This window comes from Gymnodraco acuticeps, unplaced genomic scaffold (genome assembly GCF_902827175.1).
Source record: "Gymnodraco acuticeps unplaced genomic scaffold, fGymAcu1.1, whole genome shotgun sequence".
Taxonomy (NCBI): Eukaryota; Metazoa; Chordata; class Actinopteri; order Perciformes; family Bathydraconidae; genus Gymnodraco; species Gymnodraco acuticeps.
The window spans coordinates 351,329-366,709 of NW_022991705.1; the positions used below are offsets into that span (position 1 = coordinate 351,329).

The following is a 15,381-nucleotide window of genomic DNA, read 5'->3' on the forward strand; positions in this document are numbered from 1 at the left end:
TACGGTTAAATGCTCAAAAGAAGCAACAACTGCCATTTATATGTCTGCCCCATTAAGTGTCCATATATAGAAACGTTTCATATCCACTCAGCCTTCGACCCTCTAAGTATATCAGGAAAAACTCAGAGAAAAACCTTATTAAGGACAAAGGGAGAAACCTTTAGGTAGGCCAAGTCTTAGAGGGATCCCCTACCAGGACGGCTGAGCATCAAGTGTTTGTGAAGGTGCGGGTTAAGAACATGTGCCTGCGTCAGGACTGATTGCTGCTGTTGCAGCCGCAGTGTAGAGATGAAGTCTTCTGGGTGTTGAGGACTCTCTCCAATCAGAAGTTGCTGTAAACAAGATGATAAATATCATAATACAGCAACAAAATGTTGGAAAACAATATTGATATGGTTGCCGTAACACACACAGACATCAACTTATGAGAGAAGTGGAAAATATGCTACAAGGTATAAAAAACCATGAACACAGTTTCCAGGTTATAAAACAACATTAAATCTACTCATAGTATCTGATGCAAATTGGTTGCTTACATTTTATTAGATGAAGATGAAGGATTGAAGGCTGCTGAAAGAATCCTGAGCTGCACTGCCTCTGATGACTCTGGTCTTGGGTCCATGTGGTTCTGGTTCTGTGGTGCATGGAGAGAACACTGTAACACCAATGATGCAAATGGGCAATACATACAATCCACAATGGCTTGTTGTCTGAAAATGCTGTAGCACTAAAGTGGAATGATCTTATAATGTGGGATAAAAAGGCTTTGTTTAATTGGGTATTTAGCCAAAATCACTTGTTGATAGGAATATGTGAGGTTTCTAGCTTGAAACATTTGTATATAAATGGAAAACATTACATAAACCATTGATACAGACTTTCAAGATGTACTATATCACTCAAAGTAAATTGAAGACTTGAAAATATTCAATAAAACAAACATTGCAACATACCAGGCACAGGTCCAGATCATTTAAAGGTGAAACAGGGGCCTCTTGGGGTGTCTGTGTCCCTTCCACATGGATCAACACCGTCACAAACCAGGTCCAGAGATGTGTACGGAGTAGTCCTCGAGTCCCCTCTCAGTCCTCGAGTCCCCTTCATAGAAGGCTGCACAAACATGAAACAAAGGTTAAGACGGTCTTTTTTCCCCCTTCAAAAACAAGTGTTCAGAGAAATGAAAAAAACCTCAATCATTACCATGTGTTTACAGTTTGTTAGTTTACTTCTGCAAATTGTAATGTTAATGACTATTATTTAAAGACTTTTGGGGCATTTCATGCCTTTATTAAATGTAGGCAGAGAGAGACAGGAAAGGTGGGGAAACAGAATAGTGGAATGACATGCAGGAATTATGGAAAAACAGAGGATGAGAAATAGATCCTTTAAGACTTGAAAATCATCAGTGCCACAGATGATTTGAAGTATGCACACACCGTAAATGGTATACTTAGCACCTGCTTGGATCCAGCAACATAGTTTTGCGCCGCAGCTTGTGTTGTTGCTCAGGCGTGGCTCTGTCAGCATTGCTCTGCTTCTTCACCCCTTTTAATATAAATGGAAAGCATTAAATTAACCATTGATACAGACTGTCAAGATATACTGTCACTCAAAGTAAGTTGAAGAATTTGAAGGGTTAAAGAAAACAAACATTGGAACATACCAGGCACAGGTCCTGGCGGTGAAAGACAACACAAAAGTCAATAGGTGGGAGTTCAATGGAGAGGGTGCCACGCCCACAGAGGTTTATAAAAACCGAACAGCTGCGGTCACAGACGGGCAGAATTACATTTTACACGTGTGTTTTTGTCCAAGTGTGTTTGAAGCAAAGGCAATTATGATATACTTCTTTAGGTCAGATGTTTATAGTGATTTGTTTTAATACAATGAATATGTGTTTTATATTCTTAACTGCTGAAGGTCTTCCCAAATCTAAAAAAAGGTGTAGAATAACATGTATTTTGATATGAAAACTTGTCAAAGGGCAAAACATTTGCTGTGGTTTCAGAAGGTAAAAGTCATTGTGGTTCATTTTATCCCCGCTTTCATTACTCTCCTTCTCTAAGTGATGTTGCCTCATTGATGAGTTGAGGTAGGAGTCCATAATCCATATTGTCAGGAGGATGAAATATGTACAAAATCGTGAGGAATAACCTCCAAAGCGGGAGCTCTCGAAAATGCGACCACTCATAGCGAAACTGGATGTCAAAGGTTTCCATTGTTCTGAATGAGAGATAAACCTCTTACATGTGAACGTTTTGTGGAAGAACCGTAACAGATATCTGTGAAATTTCAAAACGTGAAGCATGTCAAGGAAGTTGAGTATCTGAAGTGTAATTGTTGTGTACTTTCGGGTTAATAATGTGGCCTTTTTGGCAGTTTAACTAAAGGTGTGCGGCTGCTACCGTGAGGAAATATCTGCCTGAAATTACAATGGGCTTCAATGGAGGAATGTTGAAAGTTTTTGTCACTTCATGCCCTCAAGAGGAATTTCGTTTAATTATTTTTGCTTAATTATTTGTCCTTTTTCAAGCTACGAGATGTTTTCCTACGTTTGTCATGATAAATTATGTTTCAGGAATGTAGGGTTTGGGAATTATGGCAGTTTAAAAAAAAAATATGAAGGCAAATTTCAAGATGTCCTCCACTCTAGCTGTGACATCACGCACTCTAGTTAATGTTAAAATGTGAAGAAACACTCTAAAACAAGGTCTGAACAAATGTTAATATCTCTAAAAGTAAGACTCAGATTTAAAAGTTTTTTCACACGAATAATGTCAGAAAGATTTGTAACATTTGAAAGTTGGAATGAGGTTTCTGAGTGAAAGCATGAATGAACAATTAGCAGTTGAAGTTGCATGAAGATTTGTTGAAGTTGAAGATTTTCTCCATTGACTTCAATGGTTAAAAATGTGATGTATTATGGGATGTATCTCTGGAATTATGAAAGTTATGAATGAGAAAAGTAATAGCCATCGATTCCCGACCGAGCTGAACGTTTTGATGTTTGAACGGAGTTTCTGCGATGTTCAATGCGGGAGGAGAAGAGGGCCAAAATACCGGCGGAATAATAAAAAATGTGTCCGTAGAATAACAGTTAGTTGGAATGCTGTTAACAGCATTCCCACTAAAAAATGGGTCTAGAAAAAGGAGTTATCCCACATACTTCATTGACAAGGATAAGGAAGAGGAAAATATGGATGTTGTATCCAACAGTTTCAATGATTTCTTTGTAAATGTTGGACCTGAATTAGCAGGCAAAATCCCTGATGGAGGAACATCAGAAAAAAAAGCTGGAAAACGTAATAAAACGTAATCCTTTCTCAATGTTCCTCACAGCAGTGGATGAAATGGAAGTAGTTGATATTGTAACGAAATGTAAAAACAAAAAATCTACCGATTGTGATGACATTGACATGACTGTATTAAAAAAGCTTATAGATGTTATTTCAAAACCATTCACACACATATGTAACTTATCATTCCAAACTGGTGCATTTCCTAACAAAATGAAAATAGCAAAAGTCATACCTTTGTTCAAAGCTGGGAACAAACTTCACAAACTATAGACCTGTCTCACTTCTACCACAATTCTCAAAAATTCTTGAAAAGCTTTTCAATAACAGACTCGACAATTTCATAGAAAAACACAAACTTCTCACCGAAAGTCAATACGGATTCAGAGCCAATAGATCAACATCGATGGCTTTAATAGACTCACTTGAAGAAATTACTAGATTACTAGATTACTATATACTAGATAAATTACTACAATTGACCAAAAGAAACATGCCATTGGAATATTCATTGACCTAAAAAAAGCATTTGACACAATTAATCATGACATATTAATAAAGAAACTGGAACGTTATGGAATCAGGGGTGTAGTTTTGGAATGGGTAAGGAGTTATTTAACCAACAGGCAACAGTTTGTGAAGCTGGGAGAGTGTTGTTCTTCATATTTGGACATTACATGCGGTGTCCCCCAGGGCTCAGTATTGGGGCCGAAACTATTTATTATGTATATTAATGAAATATGCAATGTATCGACAGTACTCAAGTTTGTTTTGTTTGCTGATGACACTAATATATTTTGTTCTGGGGACAATGTACAGCTACTATTGGAAGAGATCACAGCTGAAATATGCAAACTAAAGTTATGGCTAAACAGTAATAAGTTATCATTAAACTTGAATAAAACAACATTAATCATATTGGAAATAGCAATACACTAGCATCCATTAAGATAGATGGGATTTTCGTTGAGAGAGTTAAAGAACATGAATTCCTTGGAATCACAATTGATGAGAAACTGAGCTGGAAACCACACATAAAACATATTCATTCCAAAGTCTCAAGAAGTATTGCTATATTAAATAAACAAGGCAAAACAGATTCTTGATCAAAATTCCCTCTACATTCTTTACTGTTCATTGGTCTTACCTTATTTAAGTTACTGTGCAGAGGTTTGGGGCAGTAATTATAAAGCTACAACACAATCCCTATTTATTCTACAAAAAAGAGCAATAAGACTTATTAAAAATGTCGGCTATAGGGATCATACAAACCCATTATTCTTAGAGCTAAAATTATTAAAACTGTCAGATCTTGTTGAATTCCAAATTGCACAAATCATGTTTAAGGCAAAAAACGTTCAATTACCTGGGAATATTCAGATATTGTTCAATGAAAGACCTCATGAAAGAACAACAAAGAAGTGAGGATACCCGGCCCGGAGGAAGCCCGGGGTCCCCTTCTGGAGCTAGGCCCAGAAGGAGGACTCGTCGGCGAGCGTCTGGTGGCCGGGCTTGCCACGGAGCCCGGCCGGGCCCAGCCCGAAAAGGCAACGTGGGCAACACCTCCGCTTCTCCGTCCCGCGGGCCCACCACCTACGGGAAACATCGATGGGGTCGGGTGCGCTGCCAGAAGGGTGGCAGTGAAAGCGGAGGGTCTCGACGGACCAGACCCGGGCGACAGAAGCTGGCTTTGGGGACGTGGAACGTCACCTCTCTGGGGGGGAAGGAGCCGGAGCTTGTGCGGGAGGTGGAGCGTTACCAGTTGGATCTGGTTGGGCTCACCTCTACGCACAGCGTCGGCTCTGGAACCTTACTTCTGGATAGGGGTTGGACTCTATTCTTCTCCGGAGTTGCTCAAGGTGTGAGGCGCCGGGCGGGTGTGGGGATACTCACAAGTCCCCGGTTAGGTGCTTCGTTGTTGGAGTTTACCCCAGTGGACGAGAGGGTCGCCTCCCTACGCCTGCGGGTTATGGGGGGGAAAACTCTGACTGTTGTGTGTGCTTATGCACCCAACAGCAGTTCAGAGTATACGGCCTTCTTGGAGACCCTGGAAAGAGTCCTGTATGGGGCTCCTGAAGGGGACTCTTTAATCTTGCTGGGAGACTTCAACGCACATGTGGGCAATGATGGAGACACTTGGAGGGGTGTGATTGGGAGGAACGGCCCCCCTGATCTGAACCGGAGTGGTGGTTTGTTACTGGACTTCTGTGCTAGTCATGGATTGGCCATAACAAACACCATGTTCGAACATAAGGATGCTCATAAGTGTACGTGGTACCAGAGCACCCTAGGCAGAAGGTCCATGATCGATTTCGTTATCGTATCATCGGACCTGAGGCCGTATGTTTTGGACACTCGGGTAAAGAGAGGGGCGGAGTTGTCAACTGATCACCATCTGGTGGTGAGTTGGGTCGAGTGGCGGGGGAAGCCTCTGGATAGACCTGGTAAGCCCAAACGTGTAGTTCGGGTGAACTGGGAACGTCTGGAGGAGGCCCAAGTTCAGGAGGCCTTCAACTCACACCTCCGGCGGAGCTTTTCGGGCATTCCTGTGGAGGTTGGGGACATTGAACCAGAGTGGTCGGTGTTCAAAGCCTCTATTGCCGAAGCCGCGGCGGGGAGCTGTGGTCTCAAGGTCCTAGGTGCCTCAAGGGGCGGTAACCCTCGAACCTCCTGGTGGACACCGGTGGTCAGGGAAGCCGTCCGACTGAAGAAGGAGGCCTTCAGGGATTTGTTATCCCGGGGGACTCCCGAGGCAGTTGCAAGGTACCGACAGGCCCGAAGGGCAGCAGCCTCATCCGTGGCCGAGGCAAAGCAGCGGGTGTGGGAGAAGTTCGGAGAAGACATGGAGAAGGACTTTCGGGCGGCACCAAAGTTGTTCTGGAAAACTGTCCGACACCTCAGGAGGGGGAAGCAGGGAACCATCCAAGCTGTGTACAGTAAGGATGGGACGTTGTTGACCTCAACTGATGGAGTGTTAGGGCGTTGGAAGGAACACTTTGAGGAACTCCTGAACCCGACAACTCCGCCCTCTATGTTAGAGGCAGAGCTGGAGTATGACGGGGGATCAACACCAATCTCCCGGGGGGAGGTCACTGAGGTCGTCTCCACAGTGGCAAAGCCCCGGGGGTGGATGAGATCCGCCCGGAAATGCTGAAGGCTCTGGGTGTTGAGGGACTGTCATGGTTGACACGTCTCATCAACGTTGCGTGGAAGTCGGAAACAGTACCGAAGGAGTGGCAGACCGGGGTGGTGGTTCCCCTTTTTAAAAAGGGGGATCAGAGGGTGTGTGCCAATTACAGAGGCATCACACTACTCAGCCTCCCCGGGAAAGTTTACTCTAAGGTACTCGAAAGGAGGGTCAGGCCGATTGTCGAACCTCAGATTGAGGAGGAACAATGCGGATTCCGTCCTGGTCGTGGAACGACGGATCAGCTTTTTACTCTCGCAAGGATCCTGGAGGGGGCCTGGGAGTACGCTTATCCGGTCTACATGTGTTTTGTAGACTTGGAGAAGGCGTATGACCGAGTTCCCAGGGAGTTACTGTGGGAGGTGCTGCGGGAGTATGGGGTGAGGGGGTCTCTACTCAGGGCCATCCAATCTCTGTACTCCCAAAGCGAGAGCTGTGTCCGGGTCCTCTGCAGTAAGTCGGACCCATTTCCGGTGAGGGTTGGCCTCCGCTAGGGCTGCGCTTTGTCACCAATCCTGTTTGTAATATATATGGATCGGATTTCGAGGCGTAGTCATGGGGGAGGGGGTCTGCAGTTCGGTGGACTAAGGATTGCACCACTGCTTTTTGCAGATGATGTGGTTCTAATGGCTTCATCGGTCTGCGACCTTCAGCACTCACTGGATCGGTTCGCAACCGAGTGTGAAGCAGCTGGGATGAGGATCAGCACCTCCAAATCTGAGGCCATGGTTCTCAGCAGGAAACCGATGGACTGTCCACTCCAAGTAGGGAATGAGTCCTTACCCCAAGTGAAGGAGTTCAAGTATCTCGGGGTCTTGTTCTCGAGTGAGGGAACAATGGAGCGTGAGATGGGCCGGAGAATCGGAGCAGCGGGAGCGGTACTGCAGTCGCTTTACCGCACCGTTGTGATGAAAAGGGAGTTGAGCCAGAAGGCAAAGCTCTCTGTCTACCGGGCCATTTTCGTTCCTACCCTCACATGAAGGATGGGTCATGACTGAAAGAACGAGATCGCGGATACAAGCGGCCGAGATGGGTTTTCTCCGCAGGGTGGCTGGTGTCTCCCTTAGGGATAAGGTGAGAAGTTCGGTCATCAGGGAGGGACTCGGAGTTGAGCCGCTCCTCCTTTGCGTTGAAAGGAGCCAGTTGAGGTGGTTCGGGCACCTAGTTAGGATGCCACCTGGGCGCCTCCCTAGGGAGGTGTTCCAGGCACGTCCAGCTGGGAAGAGACCAAGGGGTAGACCTAGGACCAGGTGGAGGGATTATATCTCTTCACTGGCCTGGGAGCGCCTTGGGATCCCCCAGTCAGAGCTGGTTGATGTCGCCAGGGAAAATAAAGTTTGGGGATCTCTGCTGGAACTGCTACCCCCGCGACCCGACCACGGATAAGCGGGAGAAGATGGATGGATAATAGTGCTTCTTTGTCAATATGACTGACGACCAGAGTTGGGTGTAACGCGTTACAAAGTAACGCGCTACTGTAATAATATTACTTTTGTCGGTAACGGAGTAGTGTAACGCGTTACTTTTATAATTTAGTAATCACACTACAGTTACTAACATTGCCCCGACACGCGTTACTTCGTTACTTTTATAAAATAATCACACTCACTGACAGACAAGAGGGGTTTTCGCCGCAGGTTTATATACATGTAAGCCTATGTAATCTGCGCGACTTGCGAGACCACATCTCCACGTGCAGTGCTGCATAAACATGGCTGAGTCTTTCCATCTGTAAACTCCCTCAACGGGGCCGCTCGCTCTCTTTTGTTGATCGCCCTCTCACGGGTGAACAGTTCAATGTCCCGCTTCATTGTAGGAATTCTGCCATGTCTCTACCACTTTAGTTTGACCATCTCTGTTACTAAGTTATGGAATACTAAATAAATAAGTAATTAGATACCTTACCGTTATGCGCTCATAAAGAATGATAAGAATAATGCGTCTTGAACTGGTTTCATTAATTAGTGTCTTGACGTTTCACAGACTGTTAGCTTGTTGTGTGGCTGGTAGCCTATTTGAGAGCATATAAAAAGAAAGACTTGTGTTATGTCTTCCTTAATGCAATAGTAATTGGGGGTGCAAGTGGAGTCTCGCAGAGGCAAAACTGTGGCGCGCACACTGTAGGTGCACCGCAGTCTGCGTGATCTGCCTGTAGGGAGGGGCGGGTCGGCCCTGCGAGTAAAGTAACGAGTAAAGTAACGAGTTACTTTATGTAGAGAGTAACGAAGTAGTGTAATATATTACTTTTTTTTAGTAACGACCCCATCTCTGCTGACGACCACACTTATGCAGTGCTGATGTAATGTTAATTCATCATTTAATATTAATTCCTGATGGATATAAGAGGGATACATTAGCAAACATCTGTATAGATGTATCTGTATAGAGCCTATATAATGTTTCGTTTTTTTGTTTGTCATGTAACATATTAACGTTTTGACCTTCTGTTTAGGATGTAAAGGTATCTATTTAATATTTTATTTAAAGATAGACATTTTTAATATGTTATAAATGTCTATTTTGTTAATACAACATATTACATTTTACATTAATAACATATTAACGTGTTGCCATGTAAAAATGAAATGTTGGGACATTTACATAAAAGTGCTTTCCAGAGGTGTAAGAAGTGATAAGATCTTGTACTTGAGTAAAGGTACAAGTACCAGAGTGTAGAAATACTCAAGGGGCCGGAAGTGTAAGAGCCATTTAGGCACATTATTTTATGGTAATGAATTATGGTTTTGTGAGCCAATTGAATATTCTTTAATTTAACTTAAATGAGCTGAATAACTATGAATTATTATTATACTGTTTTTGTAACGTGTCATCTTGCTTATGGACAGTTCTAGTTTATGTTTTGTTATTATTTATACAAAGCAATAGTAGGGGCGTGCTCAGGTATAAATGACGCTGCCAGCATGACACAGCAGGAAGTCTAGAGAGGCAGTTGGAAAAAGTTTTTGACCGCACACATCCGTATGACCAATGGATCTTGTTTGTTTATTTGTTTAAATACCGTGCAAATGTTGCACGTCGGCAGTGGGCCGCCAGCTGATCTATTGAACCTCTCAATAAAGCACCTGAATGGAACGAGCAAGGTATCTGATTTTTTGAATATACGCGAGTCAATACTCGAGCTCGCCTCCTAGACTAAGTGGCCTTTGAACATGGATTTTCTTTGGACAATTGGCCACTACATTAAGTCAAAAACTAACCGACAACGTCGTGAGGATTACTAGCGTGTAGGAACCTACAATCACTGGAATTGTCGGATGTGGATCTGATCGTCGCTACTGGAGCAAAGGACCATTTGGATTATCCTCTACCGTGTGGACATGGACTGCAGGCTGTCACGCTACTCTGCATGCCTTTCCGTTGGAGTTCGAGCCACTTGGTAAAACAGCTGTTGTCTTTTGTTCAGCCAAACCAGCTGAATAATGTCGGAGGACAGCCCCACTGAGGGTGCGTTTACGGTCGACGCCCACAAGAGGGCAGCAAAACAAACAGAAAAGGCCATGGAGCAGCGACTACAGCTCTGCATCAATGCAAGGAGAGGTAAATTAAGACAACTCACTGCCAAAATGAATGAAGTTGAGCTTGCTTATCTTTCTTACAGTGCAGACGCTTTTCTGCTTGCTCTTGCCTCTGCTTACTTTTTATGCTGATTTTCCTATTCTTATTCTCTGAAAACTTCGAGCAGCGGCTCCTGGACATTAACTTATCACTGGGACAGTTCATCTTCGTAAATAGACGGAGGGTTTCAGCCATATTTCAACATTTTTACGACGACGTCAGTCTTACAATAGCGTGGCCTAGCAACAGCTAAAGCCTGGTAGGCTACTGCTATTTAGCTAGTTTGTAGCAAAATGCCTCCGTTCTCTACAGATGACTTCCAGAAACTTATACAGAAGATGGCTGTGTTGGAAATGAAAATGCAACGGTTGGAAGTTAACGTGGAAGTGAATGGACTATGTCGTGGGAATGACACGACTTTACCAGTGTTGCAAAATAATGGAGAAGGGTATGCTAACTCACAGCTAGTTAGCAGCTACAAGGATTCCAAGGAACAGGAGGGCTGTGTACCGGGTAATAAATCTACAAGTGGTAGTCCTCCCTGGAACTCTCTGGGTGCAAAGCCTAAGAGTAAATCATTTCCATGGGATTTGGGAGGACGGATAACAGGCAGAGCCCAGAGCTCCGAAATCTGTGATGCGACCGGCTGGCCTGCATTGTTATCACCCAGGAAGAGCGCCTCCTCAACCCCTATTCATACTAGGAAACAGCAGTGGACAGCTGCTAAAGGGAGAATTACAAACAATCCTCCTAAACCACCAAGTGTGCCAATCCAGAACAGATACGCTCCGCTGACCGAGAACCGGAGATCTGATGACCTGGATAACCTGTCCTCTTCACGCAGCAGGGTAAGGACCAATAGCTACTCTAAAAGTAAAAGGCTAGAGGGAAAGCTAACGACTGGGCCTGAAACTCTGATTGTGGGTGACTCTGCTGTAAGAGATGTAAAAGGTCTGTGTAATAAGAACAACACCAAAGTACTCTGTTTTCCCAAGGATGTGGTCTCTGACTTGGCTGAGAAGATCCTGCATATTGGGGCTGAACATCCGACTGTGAAGAATGTGGTACTGCACATTGGAACAAATGATGTTGTGAAACAACAGTCAGAAGTGCTGAAAGAAGACTTTAAATGTTTGTTGGAAACTGCCAGCTCTCTAAATGCAGAGGTGTTCATCAGTGGCCCTCTACCGCCAGTCAGAAGAGGAGTGGAGAGATTCAGCAGATTGTTTGCACTGAACACCTGGCTTTCAACGGCCTGTACTGACCATTCTGTTCATTTTATTGACAATTTTAACTTTTTCTGGGATTGCAGACATCTTTTCAAGGCAAATGGAGTTTGCCTGAACAAGTCAGGAGTGAAATTGTTTATCTCTAACATATTCAACTGCCTGCGTCATCAATCTGTTCCCTCTGCCAAGGACAAGCGGCAAGAGGAATCAAAACAGGAGAAAGACACAACACATCACGCAGAAAACCCTGAAGAATTATCACTGCACCCGCCTGAGGAATGTTCTGATTATGGGAGACCTATGAGACAAATGGAGGAGTCTCCACCCCCCCCCCCCCCCTGTCAACACCTTTGAGGATACTCCGTTCACCCTTTCACCCTCGCCCACCCTCCTGGAGATCGCTGAACACACAAAGGAGATACAGAGGGTTGGCACCGATTCCTTCCTGGAGTTCAAAGACCAAACGAAGGCGATACGCAGGGCTGGCACCATGTCCTTTACCCCCGCTCCTCAACGACACCCACCAAAATCACCGCGGAGACGCGCACCATCTCCCCCGTCCTCATCACCGCGCCTACGTCAACCACCTCCCCCCCCCTGGCAGCATGTCCTCTACCCTCGCACCATCTCGCCCGTCTCCATCACCGTGCCTACGTCGACCACCTCCCCTCCCTTCGAGGGGGCATCTGCAGTCTCCGAAGCCTGATAAGGATGTGTGTGTACAAAACACAACAAACTCTTACTGATATGTGATGGGTCCAGGCTCAAGGGCGTATGGCACTCTCAACTCTTTCCAGGACATGTCGGGGCCCTGCCTGCCAGTAGCTTTGCCGATATCTGTGTTGATAGGTAATAGATTAAGAGCGGTGAATCATAGAAACAGGAAGCGCTCAAACGTTTGTATGAGTGTATCTAATTTAGCAGTGATTCCATGTCAGCCACAGCTTGTTACAAAAAACATGACTGATAGTGTGTTTAACAAACTTAAACTAGCTTTATTAAATGTCAGGTCTTTGGCAGGAAAAACATTTTTAATCAATGATTTTATCACTGAGCACAATCTCGATGTTATGTTTTTAACAGAAACTTGGATTGAACAAAATAACAGTGCAGCTGTTCTTATCGAATCAACCCCTCCCAACTTTAGTTTTATGAATCAGGAAAGAATGCATAAGAAAGGGGGTGGAGTTGCTATTCTGTTCAATGATTCCCTTCAATGCAGGAAGACATCGTATGGAAACTTTGATTCTTTTGAATATGTGGCCCTTCGGCTGAAATGCTCCTCTCGAGCTCTGTTCCTAAATATCTATAGACCACCCAAATACTGTGCAAGCTTTTTTGATGACTTTACTGAACTGCTGTCTATAGTGTGTATTGACTTTGACCGTCTAGTCATTGTTGGTGATTTTAACATCCATGTTGACAACCCCCAGGACAGAGGGGCTAAAGAACTATTTTGTGTTCTTGATAGCTATGGACTGACTCAGCATGTGACGGAGCCCACGCACAATAAGGGGCACACTCTGGACTTAATTATCTCAAAGGGTGTGAATATCTCTAAGGTTGTGGTGACTGATGTTGCACTCTCTGACCATTCCTGTGTTTTCTTTGAGAGCTCTATTTCTGTTCACAAAAATGTTCAAAAAGAGGTAACCACAAAGCGATATTTAACTGAAAATACTAGGGAAATGTTTACTCAGAATTTCTCTTCCACACTTGCCCCTGCCAACATCTCAGTAAATGAGCTAGTAGATCATTTTAATTCAAAAATTAAAAATGTTATAGATGCCATTGCTCCAACTAAGGTAAAGGAAGTGACTGGCAAGAAAATATCTCCATGGAGAAAGGCCATGACCGTGAAAACAGAAAAAAGAGAATGTCGAAAAGCTGAACGCAGGTGGCGAAAAACAAATCTCCAGGTTCACTTTGAAATCTATAAAGAGAGACTTGGCCTTTATAATTTGGAATTGAAAAACGCACGACAATCGTTCTTCTCTGACATCATTACCAAAAACAAAAACAACGCACGTGCCTTGTTTGCTACCGTCGACAGACTAACTAACCCCCCAGTGTCAGTAGCCTCTGAATTTCTATCCACCAGGGCGTGCAATGATTTTGCCTCCTTCTTCACTGACAAAATTCAGAACATCAGACAAGCAGTCAGTGCCTCTGCATCAGGAACAGCAAATGTGTTGTCTCTGTGTCCACTTAACATCAATTCAGACATCATGACACAATTCCATCAGATTAATGATAAAAACCTAGAGGACATTATTCAACTTCTGAAATCCTCCTCTTGCTGCCTTGATATTATTCCAACAGGATTTTTCAAAGATGTTTAGCCTTGCATGAACTCAGATCTACTTCATATAGTAAACAAATCTCTTCACTCAGGTATTTTTCCACAGGCCCTGAAAACTGCAGTCATTAAACCGCTCTTAAAAAAGAATAATCTAGATGCTTCAGTAATGAACAATTACAGGCCCATATCAAACCTGCCATTTCTATGTAAAATCATTGAAAAAGTTGTTTTTCAACAGTTGAGTAATTTCTTGCATTTAAATAACTGTTTTGATGTGTTCCAGTCAGGCTTTCGTCCAAACCACAGCACTGAGACTGCTCTTGTAAAGGTCTTTAATGACATCCACTTAAACACAGACAGTGGCAGAACTTCAGTGTTAGTATTATTAGATCTCAGTGCTGCGTTTGACACTGTTGACCACAACATATTACTAGACCGACTGGAAAACTGGGTGGGACTTTCGGAAATAGTTCTGAATTGGTTTGAATCCTACTTAAAGGACAGAAACAACTTTGTTTCTATAGGTAAATACACATCTGAGTTGACAAATATGACATGTGGGGTTCCTCAAGGCTCCATCTTGGGGCCTCTTCTCTTTAACATCTACATGCTACCACTGGCTCAGATAATGAAGAACAACAAAATAAGTTACCATAGCTATGCAGATGACACACATATTTACGTAACAATTTCACCAGGAGACTATGCTCCAATTCAAACACTGAGTAAGTGCATTGAACAAATCAATGACTGGATGTGTCAGAACTTTCTCCAATTAAACAAAGATAAAACTGAGGTAATGGTTTTTGGAGCCAAGGCAGAACGTATAAAAGTTAGCGCTGAGCTTCAGTCTGCAATGTTCAAAACAACAGATAAAGCCAGAAATCTAGGTGTAGTCATGGACTCTGACCTGAGTTTCAACAGTCACATTAAAACAGTTACTAAATCAGCCTACTATCACCTAAAGAATATATCTAGGATTAAAAGACTAATGTCACAGCAGGATTTGGAAAAACTTGTCCATGCTTTTATCTTCAGTAGACTCGACTACTGCAATGGTGTCTTCACAGGTCTCACTAAAAAATCTATTAGAAAGCTGCAGCTAATTCAGAACGCTGCTGCTCGAGTCCTCACTAACACTAAGAAAGTGGATCACATCACTCCAGTTCTGAAGTCTTTACACTGGCTTCCTGTGTGTCAAAGAATAGATTTCAAAATACTGCTGCTGGTTTATAAAGCACTGAATGGTTTAGGCCCAAAATACATTTCTGACCTCCTGCTAAATTATGAACCATCCAGATCTCTCAGGTCTTCAGGGACTGGTCAGCTTTCTGTCCCCAGAGTCAGAACTAAACATGGTAAAGCAGCGTTCAGTTATTATGCTCCAAATATCTGGAACAAACTCCCAGAAACCTGCAGGTCCGCTGCAACTCTTACTACTTTTAAATCCAGGCTGAAGACTTTTCTTTTTGTCGCTGCTTTTAATTGAACTATTCATATCTTATCTGCACTGTAACTTTTATCCATGTATTTTTTGTTTTAATGTTTATTTTATTAGCTTTTCTTTTTAATGACTGATTTTAAATGCCATTTTCTTAATCTCTTTCATTTTTTGTGCCTTGCCTTGCCTTGCCTTGCCTTGCCTGCCTTGCCTTGCCTTGCCTTGCCTTGCCTTGCCTTGCCTTGCCTTGCCTTGCCTTGCCTTGCCTTGCCTTGCTGCCTTGCCTTGCCTGCCTTGCCTTGCCTTGCCTTGCCTTGCCTGCCTTGCCTTGCCTTGCCTTGCCTTGCCTT

General features: G+C 43.6%; 1 long non-coding RNA gene across 1 annotated transcript; it reads right to left on the bottom strand.

The window, feature by feature from the left end:
* Window positions 1–561: 561 nt before the first annotated feature.
* LOC117534619 lies at window positions 562–1,922 on the bottom strand. Its single transcript, XR_004567274.1, has 4 exons — window positions 1,664–1,922; window positions 1,458–1,545; window positions 954–1,110; window positions 562–634 (listed from the first exon to the last, which is right to left on the bottom strand). It is a non-coding gene; the product is annotated as an uncharacterized LOC117534619 (long non-coding RNA).
* Window positions 1,923–15,381: the final 13,459 nt, after the last annotated feature.